The sequence below is a fragment of the Penaeus chinensis genome, chromosome 24 (genome assembly GCF_019202785.1).
Source record: "Penaeus chinensis breed Huanghai No. 1 chromosome 24, ASM1920278v2, whole genome shotgun sequence".
In the NCBI taxonomy this organism is placed as follows: domain Eukaryota; kingdom Metazoa; phylum Arthropoda; class Malacostraca; order Decapoda; family Penaeidae; genus Penaeus; species Penaeus chinensis.
The window spans coordinates 22,504,303-22,513,096 of NC_061842.1; the positions used below are offsets into that span (position 1 = coordinate 22,504,303).

The following is an 8,794-nucleotide window of genomic DNA, read 5'->3' on the forward strand; positions in this document are numbered from 1 at the left end:
ATCAGGAACCCATGGGCTTCCCTTAAATGATTTCCGTGTCTGAATTGGTCGTGAAGACATTGCTATTTTATGATTTAATATATATATATATCAAATCATATATATATATATATATATATATATATATATATATATATAAAGAGATACATGTTTGTTTAATTACATTTACACACCCATCCACCAGACATACCTCTGTATTCTTGTGTATGTGTGTGTGTGTGTGTGTTTATGAGTGAGTGTGAATATATGTATATATATGCATATATATATATTTATATATATATACACATATATACACACACAAACACACACACACATACACAAACACTTGGGCAAGAATACAGTGATGAATGGGTGTGTAAATGTAATTAAACAAACATGTACACTAACGATAATTTATCCCTCAACTAGTAACCAAAGACAAACATCTCGAGATACACAAAGAACCTCATTGTCTTGTCATGATACAAAGTATTTTGTTTCTTTTCACCGTAAAGTTAATTTTTGCTGTGTAAGTAAATATCCTAGATCTTTTTTTTTTTTGGACTAACAATAATGCACTAGAAACGTTATATTCTCTCCGGATTTTACAAACCCAAAGAAAAGAAAATACAAAAATAAAAGCTCATATAAAAGATTTAGTCTTGTGATGACTAAACCTTGAGCCTTACTTTCTGTGTCACTTCCAAATTGGGAGATGCATTTTACGGTTTGTAATGTCTAAACACACATAGGAACAAACTTTGTAATTTCTTGCATGGAGTCTAATTACGGATATCATAGGCTCTTCACAAAAGAATGTCTCAGAGAACGCTAATTATAAGCCAAAAGGTCAAAGAGGAAAGCCTAAAAAGAATGAAATACTTGAAAGAATATGAAACAAGGATTAGTATCTACGGATGCATCGAAGTCTCCAATCTCGCGCAATATGAATTATCGATTATCATCAGCCATATATTTTTCTTATCTATTTATATTTTACAGATATCTAAGGGGGTGCGGAATGGGCGAAGGAAAAACACGTTCTTTCAGCACACATGACATACTATATAATTTCAACCGCGTCAATTAAAACACTTTTATATAGCACCATCTCTATCACGGCCATTGGCGAGGCGAGTGAGGCAGCCATAAAGTTTTAGCCACTCATATTAATGATACTCTCGCCTGACAAGAAGCTTTTGGAAATTATAGATTAGAGGGTAAAGTAGGCAACCGCAGCCTCTCTCCTTCATATATCAAGAGGCTGCCCAGATGCCTTTGTGAGCGGCTGTGTAATACTAAAATAGAAAATGTTTCGGGTATTGTTTACTGCGCTGTGATCGGGGCTCTGTGTAGCTTATTTGTGCATGTGGATGTTGTTTATGCATCCGTGTCTTTATAATTATACCCGCACAAACATGAATACACGCATAAACACATATATGTAAATGCACGTGCTTCTCGTACACACATACACATGCACACACACAGCTTGTTTTTATGCACATTCTATACATGCAATATATACACGTAACCCATCTGTTTACCGTTGCGTATATAATTTGCCTCAGCAAAAGTTAAATTTAGTTGCCTCATTGCAGTAGCAGATGGCAGATGGGACAAAAAGACAAGTTTTTATAATTTGCTTCTTCCCTCCCCCCTCACTGTCTTCTTTCCTCCGTTCCTTTTTCTCTCTCTTTCTTTCCTCCGTTGTTCCTCATTCTCTCTATCTCTCTCTCTCTTCTTTCTCCTCCCTCCCTCCTGCCCTCTCTCCCAATCTCCTTTTTTTTTTTGTCTCCAAAGTCGTGAGATGAACCGCGTGACGTCATCACTTGCAAGCAGCCACCGATTTTCATTTGTCATCCTTAGAAAGCGGGGAATCCGAACCTCGTTAACGTCACTTATCAGCAATTCATGAAGGGATCATCCTATGATATCTCGTGTCTCTTATTCATAAAAGTCTCCTTTGGGGTTTTAAAAGATTTTGCGATGAGATACGAGAGCTGTGAGATTAAGAGAATTGAGGGGGTGAGGGCGAAAGGGGGTTAAATAGATAAAAGGAGAGACAGAGAGAGAAAGAGAGAGATAGATAGATAACTTAATCAGACAAAGAAAAAACATTAACCGAAAAGACCCAAACGAAATTAAAAAAAAAGAAATGAGAATTACGAAATGAATAATAACAAACAAACAAACCAGAGACGAGATAATAAACAAGAGAGAAGAAAGAGAGCCAGAACTGATCGAGGGAGAGAAAGCATCCTGGCGTCCCTTATAAAGCCAGGGGAGATAATTCCGTTTTTTTTCGCGGACGGATCTCAAGCACAAACAACTCAGCGTGCTTCTCATGGCACTGAGAATGAGAGAGAGAGAGAGAGAGAGAGAGAGAGAGAGAGAGAGAGAGAGAGAGAGAGAGAGAGAGAGAGAGAGAGAGAGAGAGAGAGAGAGAGAGAGAGAGAGAGAGAGAGAGAGAGAGAGAGAGAGAGAGATAAAGAGAGAGAGAGAGAGAGAGAGAGAGAGAAAGAAAGAGAGAAGTAATTCTTGGGTAGAGATGAGAAGAGAGATGAGAAGAGAGAGAGAGAGAGAGAGAGATAGATAGATAGATAGATAGATAGATAGATAGAGAGAGAGAGATAGAGAGAGCGAGAGAGCGAGCGAGAGAAGTAATTCTTGGGTGTAATGTGTATGTGTGTGTGTGTGCGTGCGTTTAAAAGGATTCTTTTGCCTCGAGACCTCCTTTTTCCCTGGAAGACGCGTGTGTGTGACTTGCCTGCGACATGAGGACGAGATAATGTCAAGGGAAGATGACAGGAGATGAAGCGAGAGGGCACAAACCATGGGACGCAGAAAATGATGTGATAAAAGTGTGAATAGAGAAATATCAAGAGGATTTAGATGTGTTTGTATTTTTTATTATATGTATAAACGAAAGATGATGAAACGATAATGGAAATGATTAGAAGATTATCAGACTGTCATTTTAATGGAACAAATAATCACCTTAGCATGCAAATAAGAACATAACCTTCACAGTTTGTTCCGGACAGGAGAGAGGGAGGTTGGGGGAAGGGGAGGGAAGGGTGAAAGGAGGGAGAGGGAGGGAAGGGAGGTGGAGGGGGGGGGGAAGGAAGAGGGAAGAGAAGATGGGAAGGAGAGGAGGGAAGGGAGGAGGTAAGGGTAGAAGGGGAATGGAGGGAGGAGGAGGGGATGAGGAGGGGAGGGAGGAAGAGCGAAGGAGGAGAGAAGAGAGGTAGGGAGGCAGGGTAGGGAAGGGTGGAGGGAGGGGGAGGGAGGGAAGGGAGGATGGGAGAGAGGAAGAGGGGAAGGATGGGCCAGTAGCCTTGGTCTAAAAACAGCTTCCCTCAGGCTTCTGACGTCGAAAGAGGGGACGGGGGAGATGGGGGAGGAGGGGAATGAAGAGGGGGGGGGAGAGGGGAAGGTGAATCCCCAGCCTATCTTACACGCTTAGATGAATATGTCAGACCACCAGCTATGAATATTAATGTTCATCTTTTTTATTTAAAATATTCGTTTCAAGTCTCCGTTTCGTGTTCGTAAAGTGACTTAATATTCATTTATTTGACCATTAATTCTTAAATATTAACCCCAAGCGCGGTCTTGGGAAGAAAACAAAGAAATTGACATTTTAAGGCTATTTTCAAACTCAAATCTAGCAAGCGCCTTGAACCGTTAAAAAAACTCATAAATTCGAATTCCTTAGCGGCAAAAATACGAAAGACAACACTACTATTACGTAATTACTAATTGCCATGCACGCTGCCAGACACGGCCGTCATGAGACATGGCGCGAAATAAAGAGGAAGGCCATCGTTCTTTTAGGGAATTTTCCAAGAAGGAGCATTAACTTCTCATTCTTCTCTCTCTCTAAACATGGATATATTTAAAGTAACCAGTAACATGGTGCCAAATAACAATTAGGGACATCGTTCTTTTAGTTTACAGTAACCAATAACTTGGCGCGAAATAACAAGGAGGCACACCGTTCTTTTAGGAAATTTTCTAAGGAGAAATAGCTTTCCGTAACAAGAGCAAAGTCATTCTTTACTTATTTTTCATGGTGACTTTGTTATTGTTTTTCTTTTTTTTAATTCTGTTGTTTGTTTCGTTTCGATTCATCTTATGCTTTTGTCTTTTTCTTCGTAACTAAATGATTTTTTTACATTCTCTATCACACGTCCTATTTCCCCCTTCTCCTTCTTCTTCTCTTTCCTCTCCCTTATCCCTCAACCTAAAAAAAAAAATTCCCGGAAAAGGAGGGAAGCAGACACACGAAGAAGATTTCAAACATGAATCGGCCTCCTTGAGTAACCCGTCCACCTCGCCACCTGCCCCGCGCCCCCAGACCCACGGGGAGAGATCAGAATGCTTATGGAATCACGTCTTTAAAAAAACATTCGATTATAAGACACATTCCTCTGATATTATTTTCTCTCTCTCGGTGGTTCATTTTCCTCTCATTGCATCAATATGAACTCTCTCTCTCTCTCTCTCTCTCTCTCTCTCTCTCTCTCTTTCTTTCTCTTTTTGTCTCTTCAGTTTTTTTTCTCTTACACTGTTTTCCATTATTTATTATTCACTCTCGGTCTCTCTCTCTCTCTCTCTCTCTCTCTCTCTCTCTCTCTCTCTCTCTCTTCTCTCCCCCCCCCCTCTCTCTCTCTTTCTCTATTTCTGTCTACGTATCATCATAAAATCATCCTCGTTCATCTTTCTTACTTTAACGATGATCTGTGCGAGCCGACGATATTCTTTATACCATGAGTTGCATTAGATATGTTGTTGCTTACTCTTTTCTTGTTGCAAGTCTTGTTGCAATATTACTGCTGTTGTCAATTTTGCAATGAAGACAAAGGGCGATAAATAATGATTGAAAAATTATACACATTTCCACCGGGGGAGGGGGGGGGGAGAGGTGAATAATAATAATAATAGATCCAATGAACAAAAGGAAAAGGGAAAGAAATATTAAAGACAAACCTTCCCGTTACGAGAGAGAGAGAGAGAGAGAGAGAGAGAGAGAGAGAGAGAGAGAGAGAGAGAGAGAGAGAGAGAGAGAGAGAGAGAGAGAGAGAGAGAGAGAGAGAGAGAGAGAGAGAGAGAGAGAGAGAGAGAGAGAGAGAGAGAGAGAGAGAGAGAGAGAGAGAGGAGAGAGAGAGAGAGAGAGAGAGAGAGAGAGAGAGAGAGAGAGAGAGAGAGAGAGAGAGAGAGAGAGAGAAACAATGGAAAGAACCCGAAGAAAAAAATATAAATGGAAAACAAAAGAAAGCAAGAAAGAATAATAATGAAAAAGAAATATAATAAAAAGAATGGCTAAGAAGATAATAAAATGGAGAACAGAAGCAAGAAGGCATAAACATAAAAAAGAACAACAACAACAAAAAAAGAAGCTACAGGAAAAGAAGAAATGATAATAATAACAACAACAATAAAAAGAAGAAAAACAAACGCATGCAGGTAGGACCCCATTCATTTGAACTTCCACTGCCACACGCCCTGTCTAGCCCCTCCCCCCCCATCCCCACTCCCCACCCCCTCCCACCCACCACGAGGCCGCCTTGTGTCCCTTTTTAGGAGACGTCGATGATGTCTCTCAGCGATAGGACTGGTAACTAAGCAAACTAGCGACGACCTGGACGAGAGACATCATACGCAGGTGATTTCGCTGCTAAATCGCTCATTTGCAAACCCGCTAGACTGCCAAAGCGCTACGTCCACGAGCAGGGAATATGCTAAATCGCGACAGGGGATGCCATGATTATGCTGATTCTTGTTTTGGAGTGAAAGGCCGATTTCTTTATTTCTCTCTTTCTCTCTCTCTCTCTTTATTCCTTTATATTCTTTCGTTCTTTTGTGTGGCATTCTGTACCTCTACGCATAAGGGATTCTGGTGAAGCGCATCTTCTCGTAAGTATGACAAGGTCGAGCAAAAACAAATCGCTATTCGCTACGTAGCGATTCATTTTCTAGCGCACGTAGCGGCCGCCATAATGATTCTTTTTTGTTACCAAATCTCGTAGTATTTATTTTTCTTTATATTTTTTGTCGTTTTGTCTCTATATGTTTTTTAGTGTTTATTTATTTACATAGTTGTTGACACAAAATTGTGAGTCTACTGATGTGCAGGAATGTTGTTTAATAAACTTCCCGTTTTTGTGTATGACCGATCATGAACGCGAATTATTTTCTTCGTGCTTATTTCTTTCAGTGTGTTTAAACTTTACTTGTGTTTTGTACATACGGGTGAAAATGGGCGTGTTGCCTTCTTCTACATGTGTGGTTTATATTTTGTATACACGTTGTAACTGTGTGTGCTTATGCATAAAAAATGAATTCGATATGTATATCATTTCGTGGAAAACTGTGTGTGTGTGTGTGTGTGTGTGTCTGTGTGTGTGTGTGTGTGTGTGTGTGTGTGTGTGTGTGTGTGTGTGTGTGTGTGTGTGTGTGTGTGTGTGTGTGTGTGTCTGTTCGACCCTCCCCTATTAAAAAAAGAACAAATAAAAGAAAAAAAGGAAGAAGAAAAGAAAGAAAGAAAGAAAACAGAGGTAGCGGGAACGTGTTCGGAACGCTCAATGCATTATTTATTTACAAGGTCTTCTTTTTGACCTTGTGAGGGCTCCCCCCCCCTTACCCTTCCCTTGGATCGTGGGATGGGGGGGGGGGAAGGGGAGAGAATGAGAATGGGGAAGGGGAGAGAATGAGAATGGGAGGGGAAGAAGATTTGGGAATAAGGGATGAGGCGATGGTTCTTTCTCCTCCCCCCTCTCTCTCCTTTTCTATCTCTATTTAGCCTGGTCTATCACGAAGCGTCCAGTGTAGAATTCCCTTCATGCATTGCTGTTCTATCTCTCCTTACTTCTATTTTTGTATAATACCTCCATGATCCTCCTTACCCCCCCCCCCCCCTTCCTCCTCCCAGCGCCACTCACACTCCTCCTTTCCCCCCATCCCCCCACACACGTTCCCTCCCGCGTGCGTATTCACAACACGTTGCGCTTTTGTTTTGTTTTGTGACAATACAATTTTTTTCGCTCACCCTCTCTTTCTCTCTACCTGACACCCCCTTCTCTCTCTGTTTCTCTCTCTCTCTCTCTCTGTCTTTCTTTCTCTTTTCTCTTTCTCTCTCTCTCTTATTCTTTCTATTTATTCTTTTTTCTTTACCCTGATTTCTTGCATCGTAAGAGAAGACACAGCGCTGAGACCACACTCGAAACCTCAACATCTGGACCGATATTCAGGTATCGTGTAACACACCTGTTTCCCCACCTGTCAGGCCTGTGGTATTTTGATCACGTCAGCAGTTATTTGCCAACCGCCGCTCAGCATGGAGCAAAGCGGGTAATGTGATGATTTGAGAATGAATATTTATGAAAGGTTTCTGGACATTTAGAGAGAGAGAGAGATGGATAAAGAGAAGAGAAACAGATGCAGTGATGAAAAGGCGAGAGACTCTGACAAATGGTTTGGGTGTCAACGAAGAGTAATGATCATCAAAAACAGAAATAGATAAATTCAGGGATTAAAATAGACCCTAACAGAAACTCCCCTAAAATAGATAGACGGAGAGAGAGAGAGAGAGAGAGAGAGAGAGAGAGAGAGAGAGAGAGAGAGAGAGAGAGAGAGAGAGAGAGAGAGAGAGAGAGAGAGAGAGAGAGAGAGAGAGAGAGAGAGAGAGAGAGAGAGAGAGAGAGAGAGAGAGAGAGAGAGAGAGAACGACACAAACGGACAGATATATCAGATAAAAACAAAAACAAAACAGAAACATAGAAAAAAAATAAAAATAAAATGAAGGATCAAGAAAAGAAAAGTAAAGAAAAGGGAAGTACCAGCAAGCGACAGCCAAATCAAAACCCTGATTAATGACGTGTGGCGCGTCATCTCGAGAGAGAAGAGAAGACGGGGGGGAGGGGGGGAGGGGGAGAGGTCATTTGGCTACGGGTGTCAAGGGAGAGCAAAGGACATGCTGCCCGATGTCTTTATTTTCTCCTTTCTTGGGAAGGGCGAGAGGTTGGGGGAGGGAGGGGGAGGAGGGGGAGGGGAGAGGGGGAGAGGAAGGGCGAGGGGTTGGGGGAAGAAGGGAGAGGAGGGGTGAGGGGGAGAGGAAGGGCGAGGGGGGAAGGAGGGGGAGGAAAGGGGAGGAAGGGGAAGGAAGAGAAAAGGAAGGGAGAGGGGAAGGAAGGAGGAAGAAGGAGGAGGAAAGGAAGAGAAGAGGTAGGAAATAAGTAGCTAAAAACAAACACAAAAACATAAACAACAAAAACAAACAAACAAACAACAAAAAAAATCTCCCCCTCACGTCACGAAACGAAAATAAAACGACCAAAACTCAAGCCGGGATCAAGCAACAGGTTAACCGGCCAGCAAGCCACACCGCAAGTTCACCGCTGTTCCTCATGCTCCGGCGACCACAAGCAACCACGCCAAGGAGAGGGCGGCGGTCGAGTGCTTGTAACCGCTGTTATTTTGTTTGCGAGCTGGGAAGAGTGGGGGGGGGGGGGATGTTGCAAGTATGGAAAGAGGGGAAAGGGGAAGAGGGGATGAAGGAGGAGGTACAAGAAGGGGTAGGAAGGGAGGAGGAGAGGGAGGAGGAGAGGTAGGGGAAGGAGGGGGAGGGGATAGAAGGAGGAAGAGTAGGGAGAAAAGGAGAGGGGGGGATGAGAGGAGTAAGAAGGGGAGGTAAAGGAGTGGGAGGAGGAGGAAGAGGAGGAGGAGGTGAATGAGGAGGAGAAACGGTAGACATGGAAATGGGAGAGAAAGGAGAAGGAGGAGTAGGAGGAGGAGGAGTAGGAAGAAG

General features: G+C 42.4%; 1 protein-coding gene across 1 annotated transcript in view; it reads right to left on the bottom strand.

Moving 5' to 3' along the window:
* The window catches only part of LOC125038323 (leucine-rich repeat extensin-like protein 3), a 43,669-nt gene that overhangs the window by 24,868 nt on the left and 10,007 nt on the right, over positions 1-8,794 (bottom strand). The gene's annotated exons all lie outside the window — the stretch shown is intronic.